This window comes from Manis pentadactyla, chromosome 5, assembly GCF_030020395.1.
Source record: "Manis pentadactyla isolate mManPen7 chromosome 5, mManPen7.hap1, whole genome shotgun sequence".
Lineage (NCBI taxonomy): Eukaryota > Metazoa > Chordata > Mammalia > Pholidota > Manidae > Manis > Manis pentadactyla.
Window position 1 is genome coordinate 49,033,946 of NC_080023.1, and position 17,040 is coordinate 49,050,985.

Here is a 17,040-nt window from a genome sequence, read left to right on the forward strand (position 1 = left end):
AGAAGAAGAAGAGAGAGGAAAAGGGATGGAAAGTATCTTGGAAGAAATAATTGCTGAAAACTTCCCCAAACTGGGGGAGGAAATAATCGAACAGACCACGGAAATACACAAAACCCCCAACAGAAAGGATCCGAGGAGGACAACACCAAGACACATAATAATTAAAATGGCAAAGAACAAGGACAAGGAAAGAGTTTTAAAGGCAGCTAGAGAGAAAAAGGTCACCTATAAAGGAAAACCCATCAGGCTATCGTCAGACTTCTCAACATAAGCCCTACAGGCCAGAAGAGAATGGCATGATATATTTAATGCAATGAAGCAGAAGGGCCTTGAACCAAGGACACTGTATCCAGCACGACTATCATTCAAATACGATGGTGGGATTAAACAATTCCCAGATAAACAAAAGCTGAGGGAATTTGCTTCCCACAAACCACCTCTACAGGGCATCTTACAGGGACTGCTCTAGATGGGAGCACTCCTAGAAAGAGCACAGCACAAAACACCCAACATATGAAGAATCGAGGAGGAGGAACAAGAATGGAGAGAAGAAAAGAAACTTCAGACAGTGTATATAACAGCTCAATAAGCGAGCTAAGTTAGGCAGTAAGATACTAAAGAGGCTAACCTTGAATCTTTGGTAACCACGAATTTAAAGCCTGCAATGGCAATAAGTACATACGTTTCAATAGTCACCCTAAATGTTAATGGACTGAATGCACCAATCAAAAGACACAGAGTAATAGAATGGATAAAAAAGCAAGACCCATCTATATGCTGCTTACAAGAAACTCACCTCAAACCCAAAGACATGTACAGACTAAAAGTCAAGGGATGGAAAAACATATTTCAGGCAAAAAACAGCAAGAAGAAAGCAGGGGTTGCAGTACTAATATCAGACAAAATAGACTTCAAAACAAAGAAAGTAACAAGAGATAAAGAAGGACACTACATAATGATAAAGGGCTCAGTCCAACAAGAGGATATAACCATTTTAAATATATGTGCACCCAACACAGGAGCACCAGTATATGTGAAACAAATACTAAGAGAACTAAAGGGGGAAATAGACTGCAATGCATTCATTCTAGGAGACTTCAACACACCACTCACCCCAAAGGATAGATCCACTGGGCAGAAAATAAGTAAGGACACGGAAGCACTGAACAACACAGTAGAGCAGATGGACCTAATAGACATCTATAGAACTCTACATCCAAAAGCAGCGGGATATACATTCTTCTCAAGTGCACATGGAACATTCTCCAGAATAGACCACATACTAGGCCACAAAAAGAGCCTCAGTAAATTCCAAAAGATTGAAATACTACCGATCAATTTTTCAGACCACAAAGGCATAAAACTAGAAATAAACTGTACAAAGAAAGCAGAAAGGCTCACAAACACATGGAGGCTTAACAACAATCTCCTAAATAATCAATGGATCAATGACCAAATCAAAATGGAGATCCAGCAATATATGGAAACAAATGACAACAACAACAATAAGCCCCAATTTCTGTGGGACACAGCAAAAGCAGTCTTAAGAGGAAAGTATATAGCAATCCAAGCATATTTAAAATGGTAGAACAATCCCAAATGAATGGTCTAATGTCACAAGTATCGAAATTGGAAAAAGAAGAACAAATGAGGCCTAAGGTTAGCAGAAGGTGGGACATAATAAAGATCAGAGAAGAAATAAATAAAATTGAGAAGAATAAAACAATAGCAAAAATCAATGAAACCAAGAGCTGGCACTTCAAGAAAATGAACAAAATAGATAAGCCTCTAGCCAGACTTATTAAGAAGAAAAGAGAGTCAACAGAAATCAACAGTATCAGAAACGAGAAAGGAAAAATCGCGACGGACCCCACAGAAATACAAAGAATTATTAGAGAATACCATGAAAACCTATATGCTAACAAGCTGGGAAACCTAGGAGAAATGGACAACTTCCTAGAAAAATACAACCAACCAAGACTGACCCAGAAAGAAACAGAAAATCAACACAGACCAATTACCAGCAACGAAATTGAAGCGGTAATCAAAAAACTACCAAAGAACAAAACCCCCGGGCCAGATGGATTTACCTCGGAATTTTATCAGACATACAGGGAAGACATAATACCCATTCTCCTTAATGTTTTCCAAAAAATAGAGGAGGAGGGGATACTTCCAAACTCATTCTATGAAGCTAACATCACCCTAATACCAAAACCAGGCAAAGACCCCACCAAAAAAGAAAACTACAGACCAATATCCCTGATGAACGTAGATGCAAAAATACTCAACAAAATTTTAGCAAACCGAATTCAAAAATACATCAAAAGGATCATACACCATGACCAAGTGGGATTCATCCCAGGGATGCAAGGATGGTACAACATTCGAAAGTCCATCAACATCATCCACCACGTCAACAAAAAGAAAGACAAAAACCACATGATCATCTCCATAGATGCTGAAAAAGCATTTGACAAAGTTCAACATCCATTCATGATAAAAACTCTCAGCAAAATGGGAATAGAGGGCAAGTACCTCAACATAATAAAGGCCATCTATGATAAACCCACAGCCAACATTATATTGAACAGCGAGAAGCTGAAAGCATTTCCTCTGAGATCAAGAACTAGACAGGGATGCCCTCTCTCCCCACTGTTATTTAACATAGTACTGGAGGTCCTAGCCACAGCAATCAGACAAAATAAAGAAATACAAGGAATCCAGATTGGTAAAGAAGAAGTTAAACTGTCACTCTTTGCAGATGACATGATACTGTATATAAAAAACCCTAAAGACTCCACCCAAAACTACTAGAACTGATATCGGAATACAACAAAGTTGCAGGATACAAAATCAATACACAGAAATCTGTGGCTTTCCTATACACTAACAATGAACCAACAGAAAGAGAAATCAGGAAATCAACTCCATTCACAATTGCACCAAAAAAAATAAAATACCTAGGAATAAACCTAACTAAAGAAGTGAAAGACTTATACTCTGAAAACTACAAGTCACTCTTAAGAGAAATTAAAGGGGACACTAACGGATGGAAACTCATCCCATGCTTGTGGCTAGGAAGAATTAATATCGTCAAAATGGCCATCCTACCCAAAGCAATATACAGATTTGATGCAATCCCTATGAAACTACCAGCAACATTCTTCAATGAACTGGAACAAATAATTCAAAAATTCATATGGAAACACCAAAGACCCCGAATAGCCAAAGCAATCCTGAGAAAGAAGAATAGAATAAAGTAGGGGGGATCTCACTCCCCAACTTCAAGCTCTACTATAAAGCCATAGTAATCAAGACAATTTGGTACTGGCAAAAGAACAGAGCCACAGACCTATGGAACAGACTAGAGAATCCAGACATTAATCCAGACATATATGGTCAATTAATAGTTGATAAAGGAGCCATGGACATACAATGGTGAAATGACAGTCTCTTCAACAGATGGAGCTGGCAAAACTGGACAGCTACATGTAGGAGAATGAAACTGGACCATTGTCTAACCCCATATACAAAAGTAAACTCAAAATGGATCAAAGACCTGAATGTAAGTCATGAAACCATTAAACTCCTGGAAAAAAACATAGGCAAAAACCTCTTAGACATAAACATGAGTGACCTCTTCTTGAACATATCTCCCTGGGCAAGGAAAACAACAGCAAAAATGAACAAGTGGGACTATATTTAGCTGAAAAGCTTCTGTACAGCAAAAGACACCATCAATAGAACAAAAAGGAACCCTACAGTATGGGAGAATATATTTGAAAATGACAAATGCTATAAAGGCTTGACGTCCAGAATATAAATAGAGCTCACATGCCTCAACAAACAAAAAACAAATAATCCAATTAAAAAATGGGCAGAGAAACTGAACAGACAGTTCTCCAAAAAAGAAACACAGATGGCCAACAGACACATGAAAAGATGCTCCACATCGCTAATTATCAGAGAAATGCAAATAAAATTAAAACCACAATGAGGTATCACCTCACACCAGTAAGGATGGCTGTCATCCAAAAGACAAACAACAACAAATGTTGGCGAGGCTGTGGAGAAAGGGGAAGCCTCCTACACTGCTGGTGGGAATGTAAGTTAGTTCAACCATTGTGGAAAGCAGTATGGAGGTACATCAAAATGCTCAAAACAGACTTACCATTTGACCCAGGAATTCCACTCCTAGGAATTTACCCTAAGAATGCAGCAATCAAGTTTGAGAAAGACATATGCACCCCTATGTTTATCGCAGCACTATTTACAATAGCCAAGAATTGGAAGCAACCTAAACGTCCATCGATAGATGAATGGATAAAGAAGAAGTGGTACATATACACAATGGAATACTACTCAGCCATACGAAAAGGGCAAATCCTACTATTTGCAGCAACATGGATGGATCTGGAGGGTATTATGCTCAGTGAAACAAGCCAAGCGGAGAAAGAGAAATACCAAATGATTTCACTCATCTGTGGAATATAAGTACAAAGGAAAAACTGAAGGAACAAAACAGCAGCAGAATAACAGAACTCAAGAATGGACTCACAGGTACCAAAGGGAAAGGGACTGGGGAGGATGGGTGGGTAGGGAGGGATAAGGGGGGGAGAAGTAGGGGGGTATTAAGATTAACATGCAAGGGGGGATAGGAGAAAAGGGAGGGCTGTACAACACAGAGAAGGCAAGTAGTGATTCTACAACATTTTGCTATGCTGATGGACAATGACTGTAAAGGGGTTTATAGGGGAGACCTGGTATAGGGGAGAGCCTAGTAAGCATAATATTCGTCATGTAAGTGTAGATTAGTGATACCAAAAACAAAGAAAAAAAAAAAAAAAAGGGCAGTTCCTGTGTGGTGCCCTCCAGTGAGTTCTAAACAAGGGTATAAAGGGCATATAAAAGTGTAGGCAAAGGGTCTGTTTGTGTTTATACAGAGGATCAAAGCCTAATTTGGCTACCCTGAAAATCAACTAAGATATGATATGAAAAAGAACTTCCAACATCAGCACTCTCTGGAAGACTCATGCCAGAAGATGATCATCGAAAAACCCCAACAAAGATCCACGCACTGCTACAGCTGTAGATGCACTCATCCCACCAGTTCCTGGACTTGCCATGGGAATGAAGAAGGAAATATCTAAGCTGGCCTGTGCATACAGTAAAACAGCAAATTTGACTGGATCTATACTGTTGGAACTCAACCAAGAATTAGGAGAAGTGCAAGTTGTAGCGCTCCAAAATCTTACAACTACAGACTATTTACTGTTAAAAGAACATATGGGATGGGAACAGTTCCCAGGAATGGGTTGTTTTCATTTGTCTGATTTCTCTCAGACTGTTCAAGTTCGGTTGGACAATATCCACCATATCATAGATAAGTTTTCACAAATGCCTAAGGTGCCTAACTGGTTTTCTTGGTTTCAATGGAGATGGCTGGTAATTACAGGTATGCTTTGGTTATGTAACTATACTCCTATTATGTTAATGTGTGTGCGCAATTTAATTAGTAGTTTAAAACCTGTACATGCTGAAGTTACTCTACAAGAAGATATGTCAAAGAAATAATCAATCTTCCCATGTTTTCTTCTGCCTGCTACTTCTATAGCTTTTCTTCTTCCTTCCTAATTACAACCCTTAAATAGAATTCGTGCCTCATATCAAATTTACCGAGTATCATAATTCTTCCAAGTGGTAAAGATACCTCAAGACAAATGCTGGGCATAGAAGCCACAGGGCATAAATATGCAAAGAAGTAAAAAGCTAACCTTTTCCAACAATAAGGCTTCTCTCTCACTTACCAAGTTTACATTTCCCTGTATGGCCCCGGAAGATGACTGGTTAGCCAGAGACGGGTAAGATTCCTCAAGGGAGGAACAACCTAAGACAGGCACAGTCGCAGGGGGGCCATCAGGTGAGAAATTGGGGATCAACAGAGGTGAGGCTTAGAACCTCACCCCCCTGTTCTGAGAGAAATCTTCTGCATACGTGGATGTTTTATTGCCCTTGTCTAGCTTGGATTAACACATAGTCTACCGGCACACACCTGATCATCTACATTTGCTCCCTTACAACACTAAACTATGTTTTCTACCTTTATCTTGTATCTACCTACCACTTCAGCATTTTATTAAAAATAATAATAATAAAGAGAGAAATATAGTATCCACATATAAATCAAATGTAAAAATCAAATGAGTATTCATATTTGAACTATTTATACTTCATAATGCATGAGGAAATCCGAAAGTTTCTGTGATGACTGCCCTTGTACTGTTCACCATGTAACTGATTCACTATGTAAGAATTAGTTCTCCATGTAAGAACTTGTTCATTTTGCTTCAGAAGTTTGGAGACTGATGAAAATTAGGCTTGGGGTGAATTAATGATTGTGCATTGAGCATTGACTCCCCTATACAGAATTTTATTGTTGTTAGCAACCATTTGATCAATAAATATGAGAGATGCCCTCTCAAAAAAAAAAAAAAAAGTACACACTTCCAATTGTAATATAAATAAGTAACCGGGATGTAATATATAGCATAAGGAGTATAGTCAAAATATTGTAACAACTTTGTATGGTGATAGCTGGTAGCTAGAATTATCATGTATATAAATGTTGAATCACTGTGTTGTACACCTGAAACTAATGTAATACTGTGTGTCAACTACCCTTCAATAAAAAGTAATTATCTACAAAAAAATAAATAAATAAAAATAAAAAAGAATAAACAGCGAAACCAAACAGAAATATGTGTCAGAAAATAGAAATTGTAGGTAAAAACCTTCCTAAAAAGAATGCCAGGCGCAAATGGACACACTCGTTTGTTACAGTAAACATTTCTAGGAAAAAATAATACTATTTCTACACAAATTCTTCCAGAAAGTTGACAAGGAAAAAGTATATTGGAGCTTATTCTACAAAGAGAGCTTTCCTCTAATATAAAAACTACAAAAAATACAAATTACTACAGGAAAAAAAAGTTTACACAGTAATATCCTTTGTCAAAACGGATGCAAAAGTTCTAAACAAAATTTTAGCAAATCAAACCCAAGGATGTTCAGAAAGATTTATTTACAATAATCAAATGGGTTTAATCCCAGGAATTCAAGATTGGTTTAACATTCATATATAAATCTATCAATTCACCTTTAACAAATTAGTGAAGAAAATCCACATGATCATTTTAGAGAAACTATTTGTAAAAATCCCACATTTGATTCCTTTCCACAAATGTCTTAGATTAATTGAATGTTTATATTCAAAACTGAACTTTAATTTATGCCTCATTCCATGTAAAAATTTACAGAATCATATTATTGACATAAACATAAAATTTAAAACTATAATACCTTTAGAAAAAAATTAAAAAAAAAACTTTTGTGATTTTGAATTGGGCCAAGATTTCTTAGACATACCACCAAAAGCACAGTTCTTTAAATAAGAATAGATCAATTAGACTTCTCCAAAATTAAAAACATCTGCTTTTGTAAAAATAGGGTTAAGGTAATGAAAAACAAACCACTAAGTAAAAAAAAAAAAATCCTGTAGTTCATGTAACTGAGTGTCTACAATATATAAAATACCTCAAGAACTAGTTTTTAAAATAGACAATTTTTACAAAATAAGACAAAAGTTTTGAACAGATACTTTACCAAAGGAGGTATATGAAGATGCTCATTATTGTTCCCTAGTTACTAGTGAACTAAAGTTAAAGCCACAGTGAATTACCACAACCCACAAATTGGGATGGCTAAAAGTTAAAGACCCTGATGATGTCAAATGCTGACAGATCTATTTGTATCAGCCAAACTGGAAACAACTGGAATATCTAAAACAGGTAAATGGATAAACTGTGGTATATGTGTGCAATGGAACACTACTCAGAAATAAAGAGGAATAAGTTCTTGATACATGTTAAAACATGGATGATTCTCTAATTATGCAGAGTGAAGAAATGAAAAAAAGCACATATATTCTATGAATCTACTGACATACATCTCTACAAAATGAAACCTAATCTTCAGTGAGAAAAATTAGGTCAGTGGTTGCTTGAAGATAAGATGGGCAGAGAGTAATACTAAGAGAATGAAGAAAATTGTGGGAGATGGATATGTTAATTATCTTGATTTTGTTGATCATTTCTCCATGTATACATATGTCAAAGTTTATTAAATTTTATACTTTAAATAGGAACACTTTATTGGTTGCCAAAAATATATCATATAAAGCTCTTAATTTCAAGAAATTCTGTTCATCAGGAGACATCACAAAGATCAAAGAAGGGTGGAAGGTTTGGACTTGTTCAGTTAGCACAAAGTGTCATCATTAGCATGATAATTTCCAGCTGGAGGTACAGAGGCTTCCCACAGGCAAATGGCTGAACTAGCTCTGGGGACTACAAACTATGCAGTCTTTAAGACTTGTGGTAAACACCAGTGTTTCATTATGGGTAACAAGAGAAAGGAATGAAGAGAAAAGAAAATGTTCAGTTAGATGCAATAATCCCATTAACTTTTTCTTCTGTGTTCTTGCTCCAGAGAATTTATGCTGAACGTTTAAATCTGCATGTGATGTCCAAAGCTAAAGGAATATTACAATCATGTGTTTGCCATATGTTGATCCATCCAGAAAATACATGATATAGCTTTTTTCTCTCAATACTTTAGACTATTTTTTAATTGAAAATACTCATTCAATGCATACAATATTTTTTTCCTACTAGGAATCATATACTCTATAAATAACAATTAGAATAAATATTAACGTAGATTATCAGGTATTGAGAATTAAAATTAACATGAACATATCTCAATTACTAGCTAGATCACATGGGTAAGACCAGCCAAATTTTGCATAACTAAGTATGTAAGAAAAAGCCTTTTTAGCTGCTTCTTAAGGAAGATGTACATTAAGGTATATATCTTATGTTATCTACTCTTTATAGTGTCTTTTTATCATTATTATATGATATGATATATGGTACACAGTTCCAATAATGGGAATAAAAATATTTCATGCAAACAAGTAGCAAGATAAGACTATAAGTTTTGTACATTATCTTGCCAACATTAATGCAGAATTATTTTTCCGTAAGTCTCAAGTTTATATAGTAAGTTTTCTAACTCTGTGAATAGAGTATATATCTAGAAAGCATATTATAAAACTTCAAGGCACTTCCTTTCATCCGATGAGTATGTTGTCAGGTTTCCCCATTGACCTAATTATCCCTTTCCCTTGAGTCACAACAGATCTTATGTAGCAATATGAGAAAACAGCTAAAGGTTACTGACCCCTTTCATGAAACTAATCAGTGAATTCTCTCAGCCAGGCAAGACCATTTAAATAGCAGTCTTAAATCTTTCGCGAGGCTCCTGAAGTTTAGTTATGCCCAGATGGCTGCTTGTAGGTTACTTCTTCATATGTTCTTTAAAGAAATCATTATTACCATCTTCATCTGCCTACTTATGTGTATATCAGCTTCTTTTTTATACACTGGAAAAGACCCAAAACAATTTCAGAATTTTATTCCATTAGAAGGAAAAGAAATTTCAGAGAAAGCAATGACTCTGACATCCTACAAATCAGTCAAATTTGAAGATCCATTTAGAGACTCTGTCATTTTGATAGCTTTTTCAGGCCTTGAAACAGAGGAACCTGTTATCTCAGTGCTCAAAAATATCACTGACTGAGGTACCATGTGGGAGAATTGTGACAGAGATCGAAACAGGGACTGAAATGTAGAAATATGAGTAAACGCATAATGAGCAAAGGAAATAGGAGAGGAGATGAAGGGAATTACTTAAAGGAGGAACTCAGGGAAGAAGTGCAAAAAAACATAAAAAACTAAGGAACACACAAGGATGGCTATCCACACAAAAATGCTTGTCCTGCGGAATTGACTGTATCTTTTTTAGCTCCTTTGTTTCATTTTATCAAAAGATAAACTTTTCCTAGAAAGCACATTTCCCTACCTCTCTAGTTACATGTTCTGAGGTGAAGAAACGTGTTCTCTTAAAAATTCATAATATGTCAAGAGATACAGTTGGAGATAACCATACTGATATATTTTAAATCCTTATAGGGAGTGAGATGAGACAGTTCTAGATGGCACATAGTATCATGTAATTTCTTTTCCAGGAATTTTATTTTTGCTATTTCATGAAAACATTATGGGGCTCAGGAAGTATCTCAATTTGTGTTAATTTAATACAATACCTGTAATCCTTTGTAAATATGTAATAGTGATCTCCAAATTTGGTGATTTTGATAATTAAATAATATCTCATATTTTATATGAAACATGATAAATAAAGTGGATGATTTGAAAATACTGCATAAATGTTGTATCTTCTCCACACTTGCTTAACTGTTTCACTCAGAATATATGGCATTTTAATACAAAGTGCAGTACACAAATGCCTATTTGCACAGAGAATCCACTAGCAAAACTATATGTGAATTAACAATTCCTAGTGCACAAGAAATGGGTCCTCAATAGATTTGCCATTCACAATTTTATTCCTTTCTTCACAGAAGAACATAGACAGTAACACTTCCTTCTTTTTACATTCTATGTACTGAAGCAATCCTCCTAAAAGGAGGTGTTTTCTTATTAAAAATTTATACCATCACCATCACTGCTTAGATCCTCAATACCTGGCAGGCATATAATACAGTAAATTTCTGAGTTCTTTTCCAACCTCCCTGATTTCTCTCCTTATGTTTACAAGTTAATCCTAGAACATAATTCTAATTCTGATTCTGTGTTCAATTTTTTTCACTATTGTCAATGGTTCCCCATCCATACGTTTACCTTTCTAGTCCAGCTTTTTATTTTATAACTTCAGGTCACCCTTGTCAACACAGCTCTCTGACCTTTCCATTGTCCTAATAGTCATTCCATAGCATTTATGCAGTTCATGTGTTACGCTGTCACCACATCATTTCCAATTTTGTCCCCACGTTCTTCCATTGACACACATTTCTTACGCTGTTCATTTTACCTCCAATGTCTTTCTTCTCCGTCTTCCACTGTTGACTTATGTTCATCCATCATAAATCAGCTCCAATGTTAACTCCTCCAAACTTTTTTCCCATCATCCTCATGAGTAATAATTTATTTTTCATATGAAATTTTTTTTTCATTTTCAAAACATTAATTATTTCCTACTATTGTGAAGAGGTTTTATGTTTTATTTTTTGGAGAGGGCATCTCTCATATTTATTGATCAAATGGTTGTTAACAACAATAAAATTCTGTATAGGGGACTCAATGCTCAATGCACAATCATTAATCCACCTCAAGCCTAATTCTCGTCAGTCTCCATATGAAATTTTGAAGACATATTTCAGGGTCTCTTATGGCATATGACAGTCTCTCTTCTTAAATGATTTTAGTCCCCTACCATACTACAAGCTGACAGGAGAAAAACTGTCTATATTTATGCCCCACAGTGCCAGCATAATGACATATGCTGAGTAGACAGTAAGTTATTATTGAGTACACATATTCATGAATTTTTCTAGAGAAAGAAACCATTTTCTATTTATTAAAAACATGCAAACAACTTTTTCTACCTTTTCATTCCTCTGACATCCTGCAGAGAACAGCTTGAAGCAGTTTTGCAATTTTCTAACTAAGAAATAATTCACACATAGGCGTTCTCTTATTACTTCACCTAACCTAGTGTGTAGAATTCTGAGCTTTCATTATGAATCAGAGTTCAAAGTTTTCAAATTCAAGGGGAATATTGTTTTGGAGGTTATATGACAAAATCATTGTACAACCAGCTTTTAGAATAGCATTTTATAAACTACACAACTGTACATTTGTGCTAATTCATTTCATCTGCTTTTTCTTAGACATACTTAAATAGGTTGCTATTTTTCATATTTATAACAGATTAAGCACATTAATTTTTAAGGCATAATAAGACACTTGTGAAAGCTTAAAAAATAAATAGAAAGCCAGCCTTCTTATTTTAATTCAGGGACACTAATGAAAAGTAAAATAGATCCTCAATACATACACACACACACACACACACACACACACACACACACAATTCTTACTTTTATGAATTTCTTTAAACATTGGATTTTATATAATATCAATCTGTACATAATAACCTACTGTGTAATTTTAGTGTTTTTTAAATTATAGTAGGTGATATTTCAATTTGAAATAACATAAACATAACTTTGGGAGAGAGTCAGATTTATCCTGCCATTCACCTAGAATGTGGAAAGCTAGTTTGCACAGGAAAGTGCTGAACTCGAATCTAGTGTGATCTAAATATCAGAAAGCATGGTTGCCTTGATAGAACACCTTTTTAGGCATTAGGCAGAGACTTAGAAGCTGAACATTGCATTCAGGACAGCCCTGTAAATGGGAGTTTGGAGCCTCATTTTTAATATCAAAAGTTAGCCACAACATTATTACTTACATTCTGAGAATTTTAAATCACACACCTCTCTCTTCAGCTGCACCCTTAGGTTATTCTCCTTCTCACCCACTCATATGGCCACAGAGATAGTCATTACTCTCACCAGGATGACCCAAATAGCTTCTTAACCACTCTCAGCCTAGCCCCTGCCCATTCTCTCTCCTGCACTGCATTACAAGTGGTTGTTCAATATTGCAAATGTGATGGATATTTCCTTATTTCCGATGTTTTAATAAATGTCCTTTTTCATCAAAACAAACTCTAAAGTCATCCCAGACTACAAGGTCTTCAATAACCTCAGTCTCACCTACATTATCTAGCCTTTTTCACCACTCCTGCTTTGATTTTGTTGGAGCGGTTAAAAAATACGTATCCCACCTGATCCCAAATAGGTTTTCAACATTTTGTTCTCTAAAGAGTAAGAAAATAGCCATCCACTTGTCCAGAAAGAATTAGTTACTAACATGCCTTCTCTTATTAGTTAATCCTCACACATCAACTTAAAATAGGTTAAAAAAACAACCTTTATGTTTTAAGTTGGGACAAAGCATAAAAAAAATTTAGATGAAAACTCAGTCATTCGATTGTTTTACAAGTATGTATTAAATACATCCGACCGGTCAAGCACAGTGAGCCTTTAGGATTCCAAGAACAAAGAAACAGTTCTTAAGAAATCAAGTCTCTGTGGAGGACAGTGAAGTTGGACTTAGTGGTAAGATAACAAAGCTCAGGTATCCTGAGGGATATTCCTATGAAGACTCAGTGTTTATTTTTTTCTTCACAACTCTAGGAATGATTTTGTTGTTTAGTTTGTTTCTTTGCTTTATATCACTTTGCTCTTTGGTTGGATGTGTGTTAGTGATACTGAGAGGCACTGAGAGCTTTTCCAATGAAAGTAAACACTTCCTTCTCCACCCTCGCTGGGGTCAAAAGGAGGAGACAAAGCACGGCAGTTCCGGAGTTCAAGGTGAAGGCAGCGGGGACGTTAAGTGAAGACTTGAATGAGACCCAAAAGTAGCTGTTAAGAACAAGGTGACGAAAAAGAGACTACAGCATGGACTGAGCGAAGAGTGGGATTAACAAACAAAAGAAGACTGAGAAGGAAAAGAGAAACTCTAAAATGTGGTAGAGGCAGGTGACATTGAAAGCGGAGTCTAAGTCAACCCAGAGCTCTCCTTTAGAAAAAAAAAAATCACCCCTCTAAATACACAAACAAAACTCCCTTCCTGCATTCCTGATATCACAGAATTACCTGAAAACTTTCCCGGCACAGCTAGGCTGTCTGAGTATTGGAGATAATTAAAGTAGGTCACTTTGAAATAATTCTTTATAAATGTCCTTTTAGTTCATTCAGAAATCACTATGATAAAAATAAGAATCATGTGTAGTACAATGTCAGTTATTCATAAGAGGTAATTTTTACCTTCCTGGGTGCCTGGTCTATGAACTGACTGATTTGTAGGGTGGGAGAGAGAATCAAAGAAAAGCAACATTCTATTTGCTGACTTCTGAGATGTGTTGTTTAGAGTTTACATGTTCATGTAATTTCATAGGTGGAATTTCATAATCAGTAGGATGATGAGGAAGCAGATGGCATAATCATTCATTAAAAATCAGCCACCTTCTCATATATATGATAGTTCTTACTTCATTCTTTGGGATTTACATTTTAAATGATTAAGGATCCAGTAAGACAGCATGAAACCTCATTAACAAAGATATAACTCCAAGCCACTACCTGAAGGGAAAGTGGTGATTTTTCCACCTCATAGCCCTCAGTTTAAATACCTGCTGATTTGTTTTATATCTACTAACTTCAAAGTATTTCAGCTACATTAATGCAGATTTTAACTAGAAACCGAAAGAATACAAAATCAAGCTTTTATTATGTCCTAAAATAAACAAACCAGAAAATTTTTCATTTGTGCAAAATGCCATTCTATGGCATTTGTGACATATTAGTGGTTAATTAAGGGCTTCTCTGGATGCTAAGGTAAGAGGGGTATACACAAACCTCTGGGATTTTGCAGTTCTTTATGAAAACACAGCAGATTTAAACCGATGTGGTGTCTTCAGCTGCTGCTTTGAAGTAAGATGCTGAGAGCAATAGGGGTAGTAGAGAGCACATATTCTCACAGTACATATAGCAAAGGTGGTGTAATAATTAAAGTTTAATCAGAGCACTCTCCTGCTGCTTTCCCAAACGCTGTTGAGATAATAACAGCATTATAGATTAGATAGCAAATTGCAACAACGTTTGGCAACTGCATCATAAAAAGCGATACTGATGTATAAAAGAATTAGGTAAACTTAGTCAATGAAGCATAACATCTCATTCATATTAACCTCCAGCAGGGCCCTTGCAGTCTCAGGCATCGATCCAATCATGTGCTTGCCTAAGTGTTTTCCACCTTCTGTGCAGTCACTTACCTCTTTTCAGCAACACCCACTCTCTTCTTTAGAAATGCTTTGTATTCTCTCTTCTATGGGGTAGATCCTGGGAAAAAAGAGTGGGAGGATCTTTTTAGCAAAAGACAGTGTTGAAGAAGTTAAAGCTGAATGTGTGAGAAAAACAGCATGGGTTGTTTTTCCTCCTGACTCAGCCCCAGAAGTATTATTTCACGCACAGAGATCCAACTGACTTTACAGGATGGTGGGATGTCAAGGCACACAAGTACTTCATATGGCAGCTAGGTTAAAGGGTAATTCCTGTGTGTGTGTGTGTGTGTGTGTGTGTGTGTGTGTGTGTGTGTGTGTGTGTTGGGCATGTGTGGTTTTCTTTGGATGATTTACTTTTCATCCCAATGTTGATTATATCCCAATCAACATCTTTCAGACCCACTTCCATGATAAACAATACACATTTTTAGGGCATTTAAGTCATTGAAAAGAATAATCATTCTCAGAATGAGGAGGAGTGATCAGTCTGGGTGACTCTGGCAACATGAGAGCAGAGGACTTGAGTGATGTCTCTAGATCCACTGAGAATAAGTTTTCTATTCTAATCCTTAGAAAAACATAAAGAATTATTACCATGTCTCTTAATGATCTCCCACATTAGATGATAAATAACCCTTTAAGAGTTCCATGGAAGTGGTATCAGTATTAAGTCAAAGACACAGTATTAATTGAAAGACACATTGATACCTACGATACAAGACCCGAGTGAGAAAACAGAAAAACAAGTGCTCAAATTTTTTTCTATAATATATAGATCTCCTCTACTTTATCTGAGCACAGGACCAACCATCCCTAAATGCTGGAAAAGATGAAAATATGCCAGCTCTGATATGTTAAAATATCATTTTTTTAAAATTTAAGTATACTTAATGTACAGTATTGGTTTCACGTGTACAACATAATGATTCAACAGTTATATATATGCTGAATGCTCATGATAAATGTAATTACCATTTGTTATGATAAAAATGTATTACAATATTGCTGACTCTATTTCTTATGCTGTATTTTTCATCCCTGTGACTAGTTCATTTTGTAATTGGAAGTTAGCACCTCTTTAACTCCTTCACTTATTTCACCCATTCCGCCTTACCCCACCCCTTTGACAGCCACCAATCTGTTCTTTGTGTTTATGACTCTATTTGTTTTTTTGGCTATTTTTTTGTTTTTTTTTTACATTCCATATATGTGAAATCATATGGTATTTGTGTTTGTCTGACTTCAGTTAGTATAATACCCTGTAGGGTCACCCATGCTGTCACAAATAGCAAGATTTCATTCCTTTTTGTGGCTGAATAATATTTCATTGTATATATGTACTATACCCTCTTTATCCATTCATCCAATAACAGACACTTAAGTTGCTTCCATATCTTGGTTATTGTAAATAATGCTGCAGTAAACACTGGAGTGCATGCATCATTTTGGATCTGTGATTTTGTTTTTTTCAGGTAAATTCCTAGTAGTAGAATTACTGGATCACATAGTATTTCTAGTTTGAGTTTTATAATTTACTATACATTTTTTTAAATATGTACTTAATTCCAAGACGAAAATAACTGGCTACTCAAATGGGTCACCATCCTCATAAAATGTAATTATTTTAATAAAAATGATTTTCATATTTAATCATAAATTGATACAAATATTGAATACATTAAATAAAAGGATTGATGTTTGGAAGAGCTCATTGATTCAAGAAGAAAAATGTGAGTAGTGGCTTTTTTAATCATAGAAATCAATTCCACAACATAAAACATTTATAAAAACCCTTTCCATAATCTGCTGTCACCAGTCTACCACAGGGCTTTTTGCAGGAAAACTTCAGTATGAACAGAGATTGCACATGATGACTTTATTTCTAACATTGTCTCTTAATAGGCAAAAATATGGGGGCAAAATAACCTACTTGCTTTTTGTCATTTGCAAAATATTTGACATCCTCAAATTTCTCATCACAATGAGTGAAAATCAGTTCCTCTATGTTTCTTTCACTTTCCCTCTCACTCTACATTATCTATTCATAGGACAGACATTTGAAAACCACCAATCCTTTATTAAATAGTCAAATAATTACATGTCCTTGAAATTATTCTCATAGGTGTTTCAGCCTCTAGATCT